This window comes from Muntiacus reevesi, chromosome 12 (assembly GCF_963930625.1).
Source record: "Muntiacus reevesi chromosome 12, mMunRee1.1, whole genome shotgun sequence".
NCBI lineage: Eukaryota > Metazoa > Chordata > Mammalia > Artiodactyla > Cervidae > Muntiacus > Muntiacus reevesi.
The window spans coordinates 11,208,394-11,230,178 of NC_089260.1; positions in this window are offsets into that span (position 1 = coordinate 11,208,394).

Sequence of the window (21,785 nt, forward strand, 5' to 3'; positions counted from 1 at the left end):
CTCTGCAATAGCAACCAAATTGGTATCCTAAGAGATGTAGTGTCCTCCTGTCCAGTTTCAAGGGTTTGAGAGTTTAAATTGCCTGCCTTTTTCAAGTGTTGTTTGTAAAGCAGGACGAGGTGACAGTCCACTGAAAGACAGAAAACAAACAGCATTCTATGTAATCTAAACATACCTCGCCATATATGTAAGAGTTATCTGTGATCATATATATAATTATGACTGTTGGAAGTTGAACCATATATTAAATACATTAGGAAATTTACTATAGACAATCATTTATAAAATGAAACAACACTTTCTAAAGTGAATAAGTATGACCTAATTTACATTTTCTCTTATCTTGGACATGGGGTATCTCTTCACGGCCGCTCCAGGAAGAAGAGAAGCGAAAAGCAAAGGAGAAAAGGAAAGATATTCCCATTTGAATGCAGAGTTCCAAAGAATAGCCAGGAGAGATAAGAAAGTCTTCCTCAGTGATCAGTGCAAAGAACAGAATGGGAAAGACTAGAAATCTCTTCAAGAAAATCTGAGATACCAAGGGAACATCTCACACAAAGATGGGTTCGATAAAGGACAGAAATGGTATGGACCTAACAGAAGCAGATGATATTAGAAGAGGTGGCAAGAATACACAGAAGAACTGTACAAAAAAGATCTTCATGACCCAGATAATCATGATGGTGTGATCACTCACCTAGAGCCAGATATCCTGGAATGTGAAGTCAGGTGGGCCTTAGAAAGCATCACTACGAACAAAGCTAATGGAGGTGATGGAATTCCAGTTGAGTTATTTCAAATCCTGAAAGATGATGCTGTGAAAGTGCTGCACTCAATATGTCAGCAAATTTGGAAAACTCAGCAATGGCCACAGGACTGGAAAAGGTCAGTTTTCATTCCAATGCCTAAGAAAGGCAATGCCAAAGAATGCTCAAACTACCACACAATTGCACTCATCTCACACGCTAGTAAAGTAATGCTCAAAATTCTCCAAGCCAGGCTTCAGCAATACATGAACCATGAACTTCCAGATGTTCAAGCTGGTTTTAGAAAAGGCAGAGGAACCAGAAATCAAATTGCCAACATCCTCTGGATCATTGAAAAAGCAAGAGAGTTCCAGAAAAACATCTACTTCTGTTTTATTGTCTATGCCAAAGCCTTTGACTGGGTGGATCACAATAAACTGTGGAAAATTCTGAAAGAGCTGGGAATACCAGACCACCTGACCTGCCTCTTGAGAAAGCTGTATGCAGGTCAGGAAGCAACAGTTAGAACTGGACATGGAACAACAGACTGGTTCCAAATAGGAAAAGGAGTACGTCAAGGCTGTATATTGTCACCCTGCTTATTTAACTTCAATGCAGAGTACATCATGAGAAATGCTGGGCTGGGAGAAGCACAAGCTAGAATCAAGATTGCTGGGAGAAATATCAATAACCTTAGATATGCAGATGACACCACCCTTATGGCAGAGAGTGAAGAGGAACTAAAAAACCTCTTGATGAAAGTGAAAGAGGAGAGTTGGTTTAAAGCTTAACATTCAGAAAACTAAGATCATGGCATCTGGTCCCATCACTTCATGGGAAATAGATGGGGAGACAGTGGAAACAGTGTCAGACTTCATTTTTTGGGGCTCCAAAATCACTGCGGATGGTGATTGCAGCCATGAAATTAAAAGACGCTTATTCCTTGGAAGGAAAGTTATGACCAACCTAGACAGCATATTAAAAAGCAGAGACATTACTTTGCCAACAAAGGTCCATCTGGTCAAGGCTATGGTTTTTCCAGTGGTCATGTATGGATGTGACTGTTGGACTATAAAGAAAGCTGAGCACCAAAGAATTGGTGCTTTTGAACTGTGGTGTTGGAGAAGACTCTTGAGAGTCCCTCGGACTGCAAGGAGACCCAACCAGTCCATCCTAAAGGAGATCAGTCCTGGGTGTTCATTGTTCATTGGAAGGACTGAAGCTGAAGCTGAAACTCCAATACTTTGGCCATCTCATGCGAAAAGTTGACTCATTGGAAAAGACCCTGATGCTGGGAAGGATTGAGGGCAGGAGGAGAAGGGGACGACAGAGGATGATATGGCTGGATGGCATCACCGACTCGATGGGCATGAGTTTGAGTAAACTCTGGGAGTTGGTGATGGACAGGGAGGCCTGGTGTGCTGCAGTTCATGGGGTCACAAAGAGTTGGACATGATGGAGCAACTGAACTGAACTGAATTTACATTTTTAATCCAAATTTTTACATATTTTGTTTGACTGAAGTAGGACAAACCTACATATAAGATACGAACATGCTACATAGCTACTCTTTAATTTTGGATGCCTATAAGGTACTAGACTTTGTCCCAGGTGCTTTAAAGGACTCAAAAGATTTTTAATAGAGCATTATGTGTATTTTACTATTAAGAATATTTAGCTCTACTAGAAAAAACAATAGAAATAAGTGGATGGATCAAACCCACAAAATATAAGTTATATGAGATTTAAGTTAAGCTTAGAGGAGATACTAAACAGAGACTGTTAGTAACAAGTAGCTTGTGAGGATTAGGCAGAATTCTACAGTTATGTGTGTCCACTGTCAGAAGGAACTTTTTACCCTTAGACGACACCTTGGTAAGTTTCCCCTTTCAATGAGAAAATCTGTTCAGCTACAAACAGGAATTCAGGAGGCAAGCTTGACTATTTCATCTCTCTCCTTCTTCACATCCAGTCCATCACAAAGTCCTGTTGGTATAATTTCAAAATAGTACCTGATTTTATGCACTTCGCTCCATTTTTCCCATAATGGCCCTCATCCAAACTAATGTCCCCTCTTGTCCAAATTTCAGCAACTGCCACCTAATGGGTTTCTGTCAGTTCACAGATTGCCGGATTATTGCTTTAGAACACAAATATCATCTTGACCTACCTCTGCGCCAAGCCCTTCACTGGCTCCCACAACCTTTTTTAAAGTTTCAAAAGTCTCTGTGAGGAATAGTCCCTGCCTCCCACTCTACTCTTAGCTTCTCTGTTCCTGCCATCCCCCTTTCTAGGCGGCCTCAATAGTCTCACCTCCTTTTATTTGCCCGAACATGTCAAGTTCTTTCCTCCCTCAACCCCTGGGACTGAAACACTCTATTCCTACCTCTTCCAAGTTCAGTCTTACTTATCCTTAAGACCTCGGCTCAAACATCATTTGCTCAAGGAAGCCTTTAACCCCCAAGTCTACACTAGATTCCCTGATGTTTACCCAGATTTCTCTGGGCTTTTCCTTCCCAAGGATTACCACAAGTCCAAAAAAATATTTACTAAAGACTTATTGAACATTCTAGACACTGTGGACACAGCAGTAACAAAACACAGTTACTGCTCTCACACATATACATTCTACTATATTAAGTTAGGGAGTTAGTTGGATAATGTCCATCTCTGCCCCAGTCTATGCAGGCAGGCAGCCTACTAATTTATTCACCATTATATCCGCAGTGGTTTACACGGTGCCATACATGGAGAAGGTACTTGGCGAACATTTGTTAAGCAAATAGATACACCCACACGGCCGACATTCCCTATAGATAAGTTAGTATTTTATCCCTAAAATCTGATTTCTGTACAAGATCCACACTTTCTCTAGTGCCCATGGGCTAAAGGTAATTTTAAGTATTGTTTCAGCAGTGCTGACACTTCTGAACAACAGCTTTCATTTATACAGTAGGTTACAAAACATTTTTTAAAATATTGTCTTTATGACAGTCAGGTGAGGAGAGCAAAGGTAGTCTCATCTTTCAGATGTTAAAAATAAAGCTCAGAAACCTCCTAAAGGGCACACGTTAGTAAGTGACAAGCCCAGGGCCAAATCTTAGCTCTTTTGATTTCTTTCTTTTTTTTCTAAACTATTCTAAGCTCCCCCACCCCCTTTCCTAAAGTTAAAATCTTACTCAGCTGGTAAGAGATCAGAATAGAGGAAACTAAACACTTGAGAATTTAACAAATCCTCATCTTTTTCTTTTGGGAAATGAGGGGGGAAAGAAGAACTATAAAAACAACTGGAAAACAAGATTTAAAATGGCAATAAATACATATCCATCAATACTTTAAATATCAATGGAGTAAATGCTCTGATCAAAAGACATAGAATGACAGATTGGCTAGAAAAACAAAAATCTACAACATAATGCCCATAAAAGACTAATTTCAAGGTGAAAAACCTACAGAGACTATAAGTGAGGGATGGAAAAAGATGTTTCATGCAAGTGGAAATTGCAAGAAAGTGAGAGTAACAATACTTGTATCAAATAAAAGAGACTTGATACAAAGACTGTAACAAAAGACAAAGAAGGACATCATGTATGATATTTAATGATAAAAGGGTCAATACAAGAAGAGGATATTACACTCATTAACATATATGTACCCAATATAGGGTCACCTAAATATATAAAACAAACACTAGCAAAGATAAAGGGAGAAATTCATAGGAATACCAAAAAAAAAAAAAAATTGGAGACGTTAACACCCCACTGACATCAATGGACAAATTATCCAGACAGAAATCAGTAAGGCAGCAGAGGTGCTAAAAGACATAATAGACCAGTTGGACTTGAGACTTTCTTTGTTTTCCAGTGGTTAAGATGCCATGCTCCCAATGCAAGGGGTGCAGGTTCAATCCCTAGTCAGGGAATTCAGATTCCACATGCTGCACCATCAAAAAAACAAAAAACAAAAAAATAGACCAGTGGGACTTAATCGAAATTTACAGGATCTTACAACCAAAAAAATCAGAATACACACTCTTTTCAACTGCACATATGACATTCCCTAGGATATACCAGATACTAGGTCACAAAACTAACTCCAATTTAAAAGAATACAAATTATTTCAAGCATGTTTTCTGACCACAGTGGTATGAAACTAGAAGTCAACCACAGAAAGAAAAATGGGAAAAGAATGAATACATGGAGACCAGACAACATGCTATTAAAAAATCAATGGATCAATGATGAAATCAAAGAAGAAATCAGAAAATACCTTGAGAGAAACAAAAATAAAAACAAAACCTTACAAAAATCTATAGTATGCAGCAAAAGTAGTTCTAAAAGAGTTCAGAGTAATATAAGACTTCCTCAAGAAACAAGAAAAATCTCAAATAAACAGCCTAACTTACCACCTAAAAGAATTATAAAAAGAAGAAACAAAACTCAAAGTCAGCATAAGAAGGAAAATAATGAACACTACAGAGGAAATAAGTAAAATAGAGATTTTAAAAAGCAATGGAAAAGATCAATAAAACAAACAGTTGTGTTTTTTTTTTAAGATAACAAAGTTAATGAACCTCTAGCCAGACTTACCTAGAAGAAAAGAGAGAAGGTTCAAATAAAACAAATGAAAAAAGAGAGATAACAACTGATACTATGGAAATGCAAAAAAAAAATTATAAGAGAATACTATGAACAGTTATATGCCAACAAATTGGACAATCTACAAGAAATGGACAAGTTTCTAGAAACATACACCCTGCCGTAACTGAGTCAATAAGAAACAGATAGTTTGAAAAGATAGATCACTAGAAGCAAAATCAGATCTGTAATTTAAAAAAAACAAAATTCTCTGAACACCGAAGTCTAGGACTGGGTTCCTTCACAGGGGAATTCTACCAAATATACAAAGAAGAACTTATACTGATCCTTCTCAAACTCTTTACAAAAATTGGAGGGGAGGGAAACCCCCAAATTCATTCTATGAAACCACTATCCCCCTGACAAAGACACTGCAAAAAAAAATTATAGGCCAATATCTTTGATGAATATAGATGCAAAAATGCTCCACAAAGGATTTCTCTGGTGGTACAGTGGACACCAATCTGCCTGCCAATGCAGGGGACACAAGTTCAAACCCTGGTCTGGGAAGATTCCACATGCCATGGAACAACTAAGATGCATGTGCCATAGCTCCTGAGCCCATGCTCTAAGGCCTGCAAGTTGCAACTCCTGAGCCCACATGCTGCAACTACTGAAGTCTGGGTGTCTAGAGCCTGTGCTCCACTACAAGAGAAGTCACTGCAATGAGAAGCCTGTGCTCCACTATGAAGAGTAGCCCCCACTCTCCGCAACTAGAGAAAACTCACAAGCAGCAAGGAAGATCCAGCACAACCAAAAAAAGGAAAAAAAAAATCCTCAGCAAAATATTAGCAAACTGAGTCCAACAATACATGAAAAGAATCATATACCATGATTAAGTTGGATTCATTCCAGGGTTGCAAAGATGGTTCAACATATGCAAATCAATCAATGTGATACACTGCATTAATAAACCAAGAGACAGAAACCACATGATCATCTTAATAGGTGCAGAAAAAGCACTTGACAGAATTCAACATTCATTCATGACAAAAACTCTCACCAACGTGGCTATAGAGAGAAAATATCTCAACACACTAAAAGCTATTTATAGCAACCCCACAGCCAACATAATACCAACAGTGAAAAGCCAAAAGCCTTCCCACTAAATTTAGAAACAAGACAGGGATTCCCACTCTCACCATTTCCATGCAATATAGTACTGGAAGTCTTAGCCACAGCAGACAAGAAAGGGAAATAAAAGGCATCCAAATTAGAAGGGAAGAGGCAAAATTGTCCCTATTTGCAGATACTCTACATGATACTCTACATAGAGAACCCTAAAATCTCCATACAAAAGCTATTAGCATTAATAAGTAAATTCAGGAAGGCAACAGGATACAAGATTAAAATACAGAAATCTGTTGCATTTCTTTACACTAACAATGAAATATCAGAAAGAGAAAGTTTTTTAAAATCCCATTTAAAAATAACATCAAAAGAATAGTAAAATACCTAGCTATAAACTTAACCAAGGAAGCAAAGACCTATAAAGACCTATAAACTGAAAACTATAAAGCACTGATAAAGGAAACTGAATAGATGATTCAAAGAAATAGAAAGATATCCCATGCTCTTGGATTGGAAGAATTAATATTGCTAAAATGGCCATACTACTCAAAGTAATCTACAGATTTAATGCAATCAAAATACTCATGACATTTTTCACATGACTAGACAAATAATCCTAAAATTTATATGGAATGACAAAAGTACGAGAGTTGTCAAAGTACTTCTAGGAAAAACGAACAAAGCTGGAGGCATAACCCTTCTAGGCTGTGGACAAAACTGCAAAGCTACCATAATCAAAACAGCATGGTACTGGCACAGAAGGAAGATATATGGATCAGATATATGGACATATGACAGATATATGGATCCACAGAACAGAATAAGAGCTCAGAAATAAATCCATACACCTACAATCAGTTAACCTATAACAAAGTAGGCAAGAACATACAATGGAGAAAAGCAGTCTCTTCAACAAGTGGTGCTGGGAAAAGTGGATATCTGTATGTAAATCAATGAAGTTAGAACACTTTACACAATAGACAAAAGTAAACTCAAAATGGCTTAAAGACCTAAATATATGACATGACATCCTTAAACTCCTAGAATAGAATATAGGAAAAATATTCTCTGACACAATTCATAGCAATATTTTCCTTTTAGATCAGTCTTCCAAGGCAAAAGAAATAAAACAAAAATGGAAGCTAATCAAATTTAAAAGCTTTTTCCTAGCAAGGAAAACCATAAACAAAATGAAAAGACAAGCTATAGAATAGGAGAGAATATTTGCAAATAATATGACTGACCAGAGGTTAATATCCAAAATATACAAACAGCTCATATCACACTATATTGAAAAAGCAAATAACCCAATCAAAAAATAGGCAGATGACTTAGATAGACATTTCTTTAAAGAAGACAAACATTTAGCCAACAGGCACATGAAAAGATGCTAATTAGTAGAGAAATACAAATCAAAACCACAATGAAGTATCATCTCACACTGGTCAGAATGGCTATCATTTAGAAGTCTACAAATAATAAATACTGGAGAGGATGTGGAGAAAAGGGAACACTTCTTCACTGTTGGTAGAAATGTAAATTAGTGAAGTCACAATGGGAAACAGTACTGAGGTTTCTTAAAAACTAAAAACAGAGCTACCATATGATTCATCAATCCCACCCATGTATATACCCAGAAAAAAAAAAAAATTCTAAAAGGACTTTCCTCCTGGCTCAGTGGTGAAGAATCCACCTGCCAAGCAGGTGGTGTGGGTTCCATCCGTGGGTCAGGAAGATACCCTGGAGAAGGAAATGGCAACCCACTTCAGTATTTTGCCTGGGGAAGCCCAAGGACAAAGAAGCTTGGCAGGTTACAGACCACAGGGTCACAAAAGACTTAGCAATTAACCAACAACAACAACAGCAAAATTCTAAAAGACACATGCATTTCAATGCTCACAGCAGCACTGCTTATAACAGCCAAGACATAGAAACAACCTAAGTGCCCATTAAGACAATTAGCTTAAGAAGATGCGATACACACACACACACTAGACTATTACTCGGCCTTAAAAAATAATGAAATACTGCACTTGCAGAAACACAGATCGCCCTAGAGAATATTACATTTAGTGAAATAAGTCAGAGAAAGATGAGTACTACATGATATCACTTACATGTGGAATCCAAGAAAATAATACAAGTGAATTTACATACAAGACAGAAACCGACTCACAGACATAGAAAAACTTATGGTTACCAAAGCGGAAATGGAGGTGGGGATAAATGAGCAGTACGGGATTAACAAATGCAAACTTTTATATATAAAACAAATAAGCAACAAGAATTTACTGTTGCACAGTAATTTCCTATATAGCACAGGAAATTACATTCAATATGTTATAATAATCTATAATGGGAAATAGTCCAAAATACAATTTTTCTGTATCACTTTACTGTATATCTGAAACACAATATTGTAAATAAACTGTACTTCAATTTTTAAAACAGAGAGGAAGGAGTAAAATCCCAGAACTAACAGCAGAGCAAAGCTGTAGCTAAGGTTAGAGTCATCTGGGGGCCTCTGAGACCAAGGTCAGCAGAAATAGAGAGTAGGAGTGTGAAGGAAAGCAGAAATCAGCATGACCTGTCACTGGAACAGTTGGCTACGCTTTTACGTTTTGAGAACAACTGTCAGCTGAAGGATTCCTTCTTGGGTAAAAAACTAGGATACTACTAAAGAGAGGGAATGGATGATCTTTTCAGGGAGGACCAAGATGACAGAAAACTGCAATGGGCACCTCTCCTTTTGCCTGAACCACAAGCATTCTTTTCTTTCAAAACCCCAGTTTTTGCTTTGGGGAACCACTCATCCTGCACTGCTCACAGACTGGTCAATCAAGAAACTGCAGACCAAAGATTCACCTCTTTGGACTTCCTTGGTGGTGTAGTGGATAAGAATCCGCCTGACTTTGCAGGGGACATGGGTTCAATCTCTGGTCTGGGAAGATTCTACAAGCCTTGTGTGTGTGTGTACATGTGTGCATGCGCACACACACTTAGTCATGTCAAACTCTTCTCTCCTCCTTCCCTCCCTCGCTCCCTCCCTCTTCAGTGATCCACTGGTTGTTTACTAGCATATTGTTCAGTTATTTTTAATTTGTGTTTTTGCAGTTTTTTCTTGTATTTGACTTCTAGGCTCATACCATTATTATCAATAAAGATGCTTGATATTTCAATCTTCTCAAATTTACTGAGACTTGTTTTGTAACATAGCACATGACCTATCCTGGAGAATGTTCCATGTGCACTTGAAAAGAAAGTATATTCTTCTGGGTTTTTCTTTTAATTGTTTGACTGTACTGCATGGCTTGCAGGACCTTAGTTCCCTGACAGTGATCGAACCTGCACCTTTGACAGTGGAAGTATGAAGTCCTAACCATTGAGCCACCAGGGAATTCCCTATTCTGTTTTTAGACAGAATGCTCTCTATGTGTCTATTAAAAGTTCATCTGATATAATGTGTTATTTAAGGCCAATATTTTTGCATTGATTTTCCACTTGGATGATCCGCCCATTGATGTAACTGGTGTGTTGTAAGTCCCTTTTTATTATTGTGTTACTATCGATTCTTGCCTTTATGTTTGTTAATTCCTCCCACAGGTATTTAGATGCTCCACGGGGTCACAAAGAGTCGGACACGACTGAGCAACTTCACTTTTTACTTTCACTGTTGGGTGAATATATATTAACAGTTGTTATATCTTCTTATTGGACTGATCCTTTGATCACAATGTGATGTCCTCCCTTGTCTCTTGTGACAGTCTTTGATTGAAAGTCTATTTTTTCTGTTATAAGTATTACTATCTCAGCTTTCTTTTCATTTCCGCTTGCATGGAATATGTTTTTCTGTTCCCATACTTCAGTTTGTGTGTCTTTAGATATGAAGTCAGTCTCCTGTAAGCAGTCTATATTATTTCATTTGGAGCATTTAGTCCATTTACATTTAAAGTAATTATTGATGGGTATGTATTTATTGCCCATTTTGTTAATTGTTTTCTGATTGTTTTTGTAGTTCTTTTTTATTCCTATCTTCTTTTGCTCTCTTCTGTTGTGACTTGATGACTATCTTTAATATTGTTTGAATTTCTTTCTCTTTTGTGTGTGTGTATCTATCATAGGTTTTTTGTTTGTGGATATGTTTATGTGTGTGTGTATAGAATTGTTTTAAATTGCTGCTCTCTTAAGTTTAAATGTGGTCTACTATTCCCCCTTGCATTCACATTTATTTCTTGATGTCATGTTTTACATTGTGTGTGTGTGTGCATCCCTTAACTATTTATCATGATGTAGATGATTTTACTACTTTTAACTTTCCTATTAGATTTGTAAGTGGTTGATCTACCACTAAGTTTGCCTTTACAAGGAGACTTTTCCCTTTGCAATTTTCATATTTCTGGCTGTGGTCTTTTCTTTCCTGTTTACAGAAGTGCCATTAACCTCTCTTGTAAAGCTGGTCTGGTGGTGCTGAATTCTTTCAGCTTTTGCTTATCTGTAGAACTGTCTGTGTCTCCTCCAGACATAAATGAGAGCTGTGCTGGATTGAATATTCTTGGTAGTGGGTTTTATTCTTTCATTATATATTTCAATATTCTTTGAATATATTGTGCTGCTCCCTTCTGGCCTGCAAAATTTCTGCTGAAAAATCAGCTGATTGTCTTATGAGAGTTCCCTTGTACATAACTAGTTACTTTTCCCTTGCTGCTTTTAATAGTTTCTTTAATTTTTGACTTTTCAGTTATAATATGTCTTGGTATGGACTTCTTTGAACTTCCCAGGTAGCACTAATGGTAAAGAACTTCCTACCAATGCAGGAGATGTCAGAGAGTTTGATCCCTGGGTCAGGAACATCCCCTGAAGGAGGACATAGCAAGCCACTCCAGTATTCTTGCCTGGAGAATCCCATGGACAGAGGAGCCTGGTGGGCTACAGTCCATAGGATTGCGAACAGTTGGACATGACTAAAGCAACTTACACACACACACACACACACACACACACACACAGGCTTCTTTGGGATTCATTTCACTTGGGACTTTTTGTGCTTCCTGGATTTGGATGTCTGTTTCATTCCTGAGGTTAGGCAAGTTGTCAGCCAATTATTTCTTCAAATAAGTTGTCTGTCCTTTCTTCTCTCTCTTTTCCTTCTGAAACCACATAATGTGGATGTTAGTATGCTTGATGTTGTCTCAGAGGTCTCTTAACCCATCCTCACTTTATTTTTAATTCTTTCTTTTTTCTGATCAATGAAGGTGATTTCCACTACTCTGTCTTCTGGTTCACATATATCATTTAATATACTGTTAATTCCTTCTAGTATATGTTTTAATTTCAGCTTTTGTATTCTTCAGCTCTGCTTGCTTCTTCTTTGTATTTTCTAACTCTTTGTTAAACTATCACTATGTTTATCCATTCTTCTCCTGAGTTTCTTGAGCATCTTTTTGATCATTACCTTGAATTCTTTATTTCTAGCAAAGACTGTATCCACTCTGCTAGTTCTAATACTAGGGCTTTGTCTTGTTCTTTCTTTGGAATATATTCTTCTGCCTCCTCATTTTGCCTCTGTGTCACCTCATTTCTGAATTTTCTGTTTATGATTTGTGTTTTTCTTTCACGTCTGGTATTATCTTACTAATCTGTTTTAGTTCATTTTGAAATAGAAGAGTACGGTACTCTTTTAATTTGTAGGCAAGTGTTCCTGGCATGCATTCATTGTAGGGATATCATTCTGCTTCTTACTTTTTTTTTCTTATAATAAGTTTTATGGGATTTGACTTCAATAACTTTCTGTTCTTTTTTAATATTTATTTATTTATTTATTTGGCTATCAGGTCTTAGTTGCAACATGCAGGATCTTTAGTTGTGGCCTGCAAACTCTTAGTTGTAACATGTATGGTCTAGTTCCCTGACCAGAGATTAAACTTGGGCCCCCTGCACTGGGAGCACAGAGTCTTAGCCACTGGACCACCAGGAAAGTCCCTTCTGTTTATTTTTATGTGAAGTTTATTGTCCTGGACTTTCAGAAAGAAAAATTAGCATGGCTTTTCTAAAATCACAGAGTTTCCATTCTGTGTTACATCAGTAACTGTTGTTTTGTTATTAATGCTGGTGATGGTGGGATTTCTTTTTCTTTTTTTTTTAGAAAGTGGGGATGTTTCAAAAATGAAATGCCTTGATTTATAAGACTTTGGTCTCCTCTCATTTTTTCCTGGTCCTTCTCTTTCCTTCCTCTCTATACTCCCTATCACAATAAATGGCTGGAGGGGAGCTCTGGCTGGTCCAACCGCTTCAGATCTTACCACGATCCCCTTGCATCCACCCAGTGCGTGCTACATGCTAAGTCACTTCAGTCGTGTCCAACTCTCTGTGACCCCACGGACTGCAGCCCGCCAGGCTCCTCTGTCCATGGGATTCTCCAGGCAAGAATACTGGAGTGGGTTGCCATTCTCTTCTCCAGGGGATCTTCCCGATCCAGGGATCAAACCTGCATCTCTTACATCTCCTGCATTGGCAGGTGGGTTCTTTACCACTAGCGCCACCTGGGAAGCCCAGGACGGGTGGTAAAAGTCATCTCACACTTGGCTCTTTTCTCAAATTGGCTTTCCCTGCTTGTCGGTGAATATCTATTGGATTTCTCCTGGTCCGGGCCTCTAAGATGGCCGGTTGCTTCTCTGTCCTTTATCCCGTGCAGATACTGATACAATACAGTTTCTGAGATTATTAGTGGTTTGTCCTCACCTGTGTGTGTCTGCAGGGTCCTGGAGTTTCCTTATAACCTAGCTGTGTTGTAAACGTTGCCCATAGGTTAGGTTACTTTATTATCCAGCAGTTCTGTCTGCTTTTACGTGAGGATTCAGAGAAAACGAAAAATGATTTCACAGCCACTGTCCTTGCCGGTGCCATGTTCTCCAAGGCCCCAGATTAAGAATTATTTACGTTTATGTATCAAAGAATGTACCAAAGGAGTTTAATTCCACTTATAGAACATAGTATAATGATGAGAGGTACACCTAACGCAGCTGAGGAGGGGCAAAGAAGGAGGTATGGGGGGAGTGCACTGAGCACTAATTTCCTCATCTTACTCAGGGAGGGGACTAAGAGATACCTTCTAAAACGGATGGATAAAATGACAGTACACCTTGATTACCCAGAGGATTCTCTGAAGAACTGTTAGGAAAAAATAAGAAAATTCAGTTAAGTGGTTAATTGTGAAATTAACCGGTAGAAATCAATAGCTCTGCAACATAATTAGCATCTCAAGTGCTTGCTATGTGGCAGGCACTTTTCAAAGAACTCTTCAAAAATAAATTGCTTAATCTTCTAAACAATTCCCTCAGGTAGGCACTATTATTATTATCCACATTCTATGGAAAAGGAAACTGTGGCACATAGATTCAATAACTTGCATTAATTCACAAAGCTAAAGATCAGATTTAAATCAGGCAGGAAGGCACAAAAGCCTATGCTTTGGCTTCTTTGCTATTAAACTCCCACCAATTCAAGAATATAACAAAGGAATATCTTTGTGTTAATCAAAGCACATAATACACAATATGTTTGGGAATCATATAGAAAATGTGCAAATCTACATGAAAAAACTTTAAGTTTCTGTGAAGACGTGCAAAATAAGATTCAAATAAATAGGATTATTATACTTTAATATTAAACAAGGCAAGACAAGAGCAATAAAATATCAACTCAGTTTTCTCTAAACTTGTATTTAAATTATCTTAGAATTGCTCAATTATCTCAAAATTTAATCTGACTTCAACTTTTAAAAAAACTCATAAGATTATAGGGGGGACTAGACAAATTGATTCTGGGGGAAAAACATGAGTTTCATATGGAATATAAACATGTGACATAGGCCATGAAAAAATATTTTAAAAAGAATAACTGCAGTGGAATGGGAAAGATTGCTCTATCATATATTTGTTAAATAACAGAAATAGAAAGCTACAGTAATTGACGGTTTGGATCAACACAAGAACAGAGAGACGTACCAATGCAAAAGAGATCCAAATACATATAGAATTTTTATATATGACAAAGGTATCATTGCAAAGCAATAGAGGAGAGTAGATTATTCAATGAAGTTGGGAACACTGGCAAACCATTTGGAGGAAAACAAAGCTGGAAGCTTTCTCGCCCCTACACTAAAATAAATTCCAGGTCTACCAAAGGCTGAAAATGGGGGAGATAGAAATGCTGATCAAAGGGAACAGACTCCCAATTGTAAGAGGAATATGTTCTGGGGATCTTACAAACTACTTGTTTACGCACTATCTGTAACTATCCTTCTCTCTAAGTTTCATCCATTCTATTTGTTTTCTTTTCAACTATACCTAAATTAAGTACTCTCAAACAATAGGGGAAATATGCAATAAAGGTAGAAGAGTTTTCTTTTTCATCTTGTACCCTTCTAGACTATTTGAAAAGAAAAAGTTGTGAGCCTGAGCAACTCCAAAAATACTAACAATTGAAAACAAAAGTCAAAATCTTCTATACCTATATGCATGCATGATTGTTAAGATTTATCCATTATTAACAGTTTTATATTGAAGTATTAATTTATTTTAATAATTTTACATGGCTTTTTTGTGTCCTAAGATTTAGTAGCTAAGAATTCTTTTGTATAAATCACCCAGTGGATCATGAGAGGAAATACAATGCAATGACCTAGACCTCAGGCTTTGAGGCCAGAGGAATGTGGGTTTGAATCCTGACTTTTTGACCAAGACAAGATATTGGAACTCTGTTCCCAGTTTTCTCATCTGTAAAGTGGAAACAGTAAACAATAAGACTTCTATTTCCTAGGGTCATTGTGAGAAGGGAATTAAATAATGCATGTAAAATGTTTAACACATTGCCTGAAACATTTTAAGTTATCTGCTATTATCCTCATTTTTTTGAGGGTGAAGCCACAACTTGCATTTCATATTCCCACAAAGGGCCTACTATTCATTCTTGGTAAAATCTTAGTAGCTTGAATTGACCATAACTTTCAAAAAGAAGGAAAAAATGGGAGGCAGGAGAGACCTAAGTAAGAACAGTCAGTATGTTTAAAGAGAAGCAGTTAAGGAGAATAACAACAGCTAATATGAAGCAGACTCTTAAATCTGCAAAGTACCTACAGATTTCCTAACAATTAGTCCTTGTGAAAAGTTATGTTTGCTCCTTAGGAAGAGTCTGAGATTTTATTTAATTGCCTTGACTTCAGTCCCAGGTCTTGGCAATATTCTTCTGGCATTCTCTACTCTATGAGGCTTCAGGACATGCAAGTGAAAGCACAGCCCTCAAAGAGTTCTATTCTTTCCCAGTAGTAGCCTCTCCATTGTTAATTATTCAGAGGTTTTTAAAGGAAGAGATTGTTTAAGGGATAATTCTGCTTGGCTTTGTAAAGAGCCTTGAGACAGTAGAGGCAGAGCCTGACTGGTATCAGAAGCCAGTTGAGGAAGGAGCCAGCTCTAGGGCTGGAGAATCTTCCAGAAAGACTGACCTTTATAAATGCCTCTGTAAACCCAGAAGTTGATGCATCAGGAAGGGGGCACATAAGGCTTGAATTCCAGAGAAAGTAAATTCTGATCCTAATTCCGGTACCCAGTGTCTGAGCATCTTCAGTCCATCTTCAATCAGTCATTCATTCATCCAATACCTGTTGCTCACCACCTGTGCTAAGTACTGGAAATATAGAGACAAATAAAAGCAGTTATCTCTAGATCAGATAGATATAGTTATGAGATATAGATGGCAGCATTTCCCAGATATTTAGTCAAACATTATTCCAGGTGTTTCTGTGAGAGTTTTATGAATGAGATTAACATTTAGATGGGTAAACTGTAACAATAGATTAGATTACAATTTTAATCACCAGAGTAGAGCAGATTGCCCTCTATACCATGAACGGGCCTCATTCAATCAGTTGAAGGCAACTGAAAAAACAAAAGACCAAACTTCCCCTGAGTAAGAGAGGATTCTCACACAGACTGCTCTCAGACTTCCTCTACAACATCAGCTCTTTCTGCTGGCCTTCAGACTGGAACATCAGCTTTCCCTGGGTCTCCACCCTGCTAGCCCACCTTACAGCCTGGACTCATTAGTCTCCATGACTGCACACATACAGATCCTATGGGTTCTGTTCTCTGGAAAACACTAAAACATTTTTCTGAGGATGATAAGAAAGTATCCCAAGGTTGATGCTGACACCCACTGAGGAAGGAGGGGGAACCCTGGCATCCGTGGATAAGCACCCTTGCACAGCTATACACAGCGGCCATGAAGGCATGCTTCTTGCCCAAGTCGTTACTGAACAAAGGTCTTTTATCCTCATTACCTTTAACATTAGTGATAGCATATGACAACAGGTAGGTGAACTACGGGTTGGAAAACATCAATATATTTTGGCACTATCAGTCAAAAAGATGACTAGCATAAAACACAATAGGAACTGATCCAAAATGCCAGTGACACATAGGAAAAGTTGAAAGATGACAGATGAAAGTTAATCTATAAAGAAAAATCACATATCAGTGAGAAAAAAATGGATAACACAATGTTCTAGTGGGCAATGGACATGAGCAGACAGCTCTGTAAATGGAAAATAAAACCACTGTTCAACTTCAGTAACAACCGAAGTAATGCAACCTTGCAACAAAACACCACTCTGTCTATCAAACAGGCACAATTCGGTCAATGTGTGTGTGGGTATAAGGTAACACACACTTTCCAGGCTCCTTATGGGAGGGTGAATGGGGTCAATGTTTCTGAAAGTCTTTAAAATGTTTATATCCTTTGGCCCAACATACACACTTGTAGGCATTTATCCCAAGGAAATGGAAATATACCAAAAGACATATGAACAAGAGTGTTCATTAAAATGCTATTTCTAATGGTATTGAAAATAACCTAAATACCAACAATAAGGAATAATTAAATAAAGTTCATTAATACAATGAAATAGGATGCAGTCACTTCTTTAAATATTTTTTGCCCTGTCCTCATTCAGGGACTCCAATTACCTGTATATTATCAAGAATTTTCAGATGTAAAAGCCAGATTTAGAAAAGGCAGAAGAACCAAAGATCAAATTGCCAGCATCTGTTGAATCATAAAAAAAAAGCATGGGAATTCCAGAAAAATATCTACTTCTGCTTTATTGACTATACCAAAGTCATAGACTGTGTGGATCACAACAAACTGTGGAGAATTCTTAAAGAGATGAGCATTCCAGACCACCCTACCAGTCTCCTTAGAAACCTGTATGCAGGTCAAGAAAAAACAGTTAGAACTGGACATGGAAAAATGGACTGGTTAAAAATTGGGAAAGAAGTACATCAAGACTGAGTATTGTCACCCTACTTATTTAACTTATATGCACAGTACATCATGCAAATTGTTGAGCTGGATGAATCACAAGCTGGAATAAAGATTGCCAGGAGAAATATCAACTACTTCAGATATGCAGATGATACCACCCTTATGGCAGAAAGCATAGAGGAACTAAAGAATCTCTTGATGATGGTGAAAGAGGAGAGTGAAAACCTGCCTTAATACTCAACATTCAAAAAACTAAGATTATGGCATCTGGTCCCATCACTTCAAGGCAAATAAATGGGGAAATAATGGGAACAGTGGCAGATTTTATTTTCTTGGGCTCCAAAATTCACTGCAGATGGTGACTGTGGCCATGAAATTAAAAGATGCTTGCTCAAACAGAAAAAGAGACACAGATGTACAGAACAGACTTTTAGACTCTGTGGCAGAAGGCGAGGGTGGGATGTTCTGAGAGAATAGCATTGAAACAAGTATACTGTCATGGGTGAAACAGATCACCAGCCCAGGTTGGATGCATGAGACAAGTGCTCAGGACTAGTGCACTGGGAAGACCCAGAGGGATGGGATGGAGAGGGAGGTGGGAGGGGGGATCGGGATGGGGAACACATGTAAATCCATGACTGATTCATGTCAATGTATGGCAAAAACCACTACAATATTGTAAAGTAATTAGTCTCCAACTAATAAAAACAAATGGAAAAAAGAAAAAGAAAAAAGAGCTTGCTCCTTGGAAGAAAAGCTATGACCAACCTAGACAGTGCATTGAAAAGCAGAGACATCACTTTGCTGACAAAGGTCCACATAGTCAAAGCTATGGTTTTTCCAGTAGTCATGTGATGTGAGAGTTGGACCATAAAGAAAGCCGAGAACCAAAGAATTGATGCTTTCGAACTGTGGTGCTGGAGAAGACTCTTGAGAGTCCCTTGGACAGCAAGGAGATCAGACTAGTCAATCCTAAAGGCAATTAATCTTGACTATTCATTGGAAGGACTGATGCTGAAGCCAAAGCTCCAATACTTTGACCACCTGATGTGAAGAGCCAACTCATTGGAAAAGACCCTGATGCTGGGAAAGATTGAAGGCAAGAGAAGAAGGGACAACAGAGGACAACATGGTTGGATAGTGTCACCAACTAAATGGACATGAGTTTGAACAAACTCTGAGAGATGGTGAAGGACAGAGAGGCCTGACATGCTGCAGTCCATGGGCCGTAAAGTGTCAGACACAACTTAGCAACTGAACAACAATAGACCATTTGAGTTGTACTATAACTCATTAAGACTCAGTTCATTTTTTTCTCTCTGTTTCCTGAAGGCATTCATGCCCTGGCATTTCTAGCCTGCCTGGCACTTGGAAGAAGAGCGCCTTGACAGCAAAACAAGTCCTTATGTAAGGAGACTCAGTATTGGCATTTGGAAGTAGGACTGGCATTCATGGAGATGGTGAAGACCAAGGAGATGCAACCAGAGTACTAACAGCTGCTCTGTCTCAGCCCAGCCCTTCCATAGCTCCAGGTCCCACCACAACTTGTGAACCAACTTCGCCATCAGTTGAGATTCCAAGTGTGTCTCCATACCCAGGGAAAGGATTATGGCATGAGTAGGGGCAGAGGCAGGAAGGAATGCATTCACAAATCAGGAAAAAGGGAAAGAGAAGACATAATCCTAGGTGAAGGCTCTGCTGTGGGGAAGGTTGTACAGACAGCCCTTGCTGTTATCCACTCTTACTGGATGGCCATCTGCCATCTTTGCCACCATCCATCCCAATATTGGTAGGTGAAGCTTGGCAGGTTACAGCCCAAGTTGGGCAGGCAAAGAGAACAGCTGGGACCTGACTGAGCCTGTGAACAAGGAAGTAGAAGGCTAAAAGCAGGAGTCAGATGAGCAGGGTACACATTGACTGACAAAGGGGAGGGTGCCAGGCAGGCTACCATCCTTAGCTACAGTTCAGGCAAACCAACCAGTCCAGACAGCAAAGTCCTGTATATCAAACGCCAGCTCTGCACCAGACACTGGGGAGGCTTCTTCAGTGCTTTCAGCTGAAGCCCAGATCCACATGGGGAAGAGAAATGGGGAAGGAGGTGGGAATATCAGGGCCACAGTTGGTCCACAAACCATGAGTCAGACAAACATGGTAGGACTAGGTGTGGACCATCCTTGTACCGGGCACTCCGAGTATGCTGTCAGCGACTGCTGCTGGGCCACATTAAAATGTCTTTCTAGGCGCCAACCTAGAAGAAGAAATAGTCACAGGTGCCAACCATATTTCTGGCAATCTTTCCTCATAATCCTTTTGTCTTCCATTTGTAGGAATTTCAGAAGTTATCTATAATTTATTTCATCTTTGCCTTCCACTTCTCCCTCACACAAACCTCCATGCTGCGCAAACCCACAGACACACTGATCCTCAATGAAAGGCTTTCGTTTCCTGCCTCCACAGCTTGACCTGCAAAGTTCCACTCCTCACTCAGGGCCTTCCTTCTCCCCATATCAGGCTCCAAGGGCAGGAACACACACACACACACACACACACACACACACACCCCACTGTCAAAAACTATGACGGGTCTGAGATTTGCCCCACTTGGAAGCTAACATCTGAGTCACTCACAGTTTCATGGATGCCAGTAGAAGCCACGAGACTGCTGGGTCAGAGACCAAGGGCTGACTCCTCATGGGGCAGCAAGCGGACTGCACGTCAACACATTCAGCACCGGCTTCCAAAACTCCAACCCCCACAGCACAGCACGAAGAGGACCCATGAACCCTCGCTCTCACGGTGGTTTTCACTAAAGGAGAGGAACGCAGGGCTTCAGTTCAGTTCAGTTCAGTTCAGCTCCTCAGTCATGTCCAACTCTTTGCGACCCCATGAATCACAGCACGCCAGGCCTCCCTGTCCATCACTAACTCCTGGAGTTTACTCAAACTCATGCCCATCGAGTCGGTGATGCCATCCAGCCATCTCATCCTCTGTCATCCCCTTCTCCTGCCCCCAATCCCTCCCAGCATCAGGGTCTTTTCCAATGAGTCAGCTCTTCGCATGAGGTGGTCAAAGGATTGGAGTTTCAGCTTCAGCATCAGTCCTTCCAATGAACACCCAGGACTGATCTCCTTTAGGATGGACTGATTGAATTTCTTTGCAGTCCAAGGGACTCTCTAGAGTCTTCTCCAACACCACAGTTAAAAAGCATCAATTTTTTGGCACTCAGCTTTCTTCACAGTCCAACTCTCACATCCATACATGACCACTGGAAAAACCACAGCCTTGACTAGACGGACCTTTGTTGGCAAAGTAATGTCTCTGCTTTTTAATATGCTGTCTAGGTTGGTCATAACTTTCCTTTCAAGGAATAAGCATCTTTTAATTTCATGGCTGCAATCACCATCTGCAGTGATATTGCAAAAAAATAAATAAATTCTGATACTGTTTCCACTGTTTCCCCATCTATTTCCCATGAAGTGATAAGATCAGATGCCATGGTCTTAGTTTTCTGAATGTTGAGCTTTAAGACAACTTTCTCACTCTTCTCTTTCACTTTCATCAGGAGGCTTTTTAGTTCCTCTTCACTTTCTGCCATTAGGGTCACCTGAATTTTGGGTAATGATGAGTGAGCATGCCTGCTCCTTGTTTTGAAAGAAGACATTGTTGCTATCCTCCAAGACTGCAGTGCAAACATCTTAGAAAAGATAATAGAGAACAAAGAGCAGTCAGTTTACTCACAAGACAAGGAGAAACACAAGAGTCACATGGAGAGCTGTCTCCCAACAGCCACCAGAAGATAAAAATAGACTTTGGAACAAGACTCACTTCTTTCAAATTCTAGACCCCCTTCTTACCAGTTGGGTGACTTTGGACATGTTTCTTAATTTCTCTGAAATAATTTTCTCATCTGTAAAACAGAAAAAGTAGTGTGTGTGTGTGTGCGCCTGCATACACATGCGCTCAGTCGTGTCCGACTCTTTGTGACCCCATGGACTGTAACTGCCTGGATCCTCT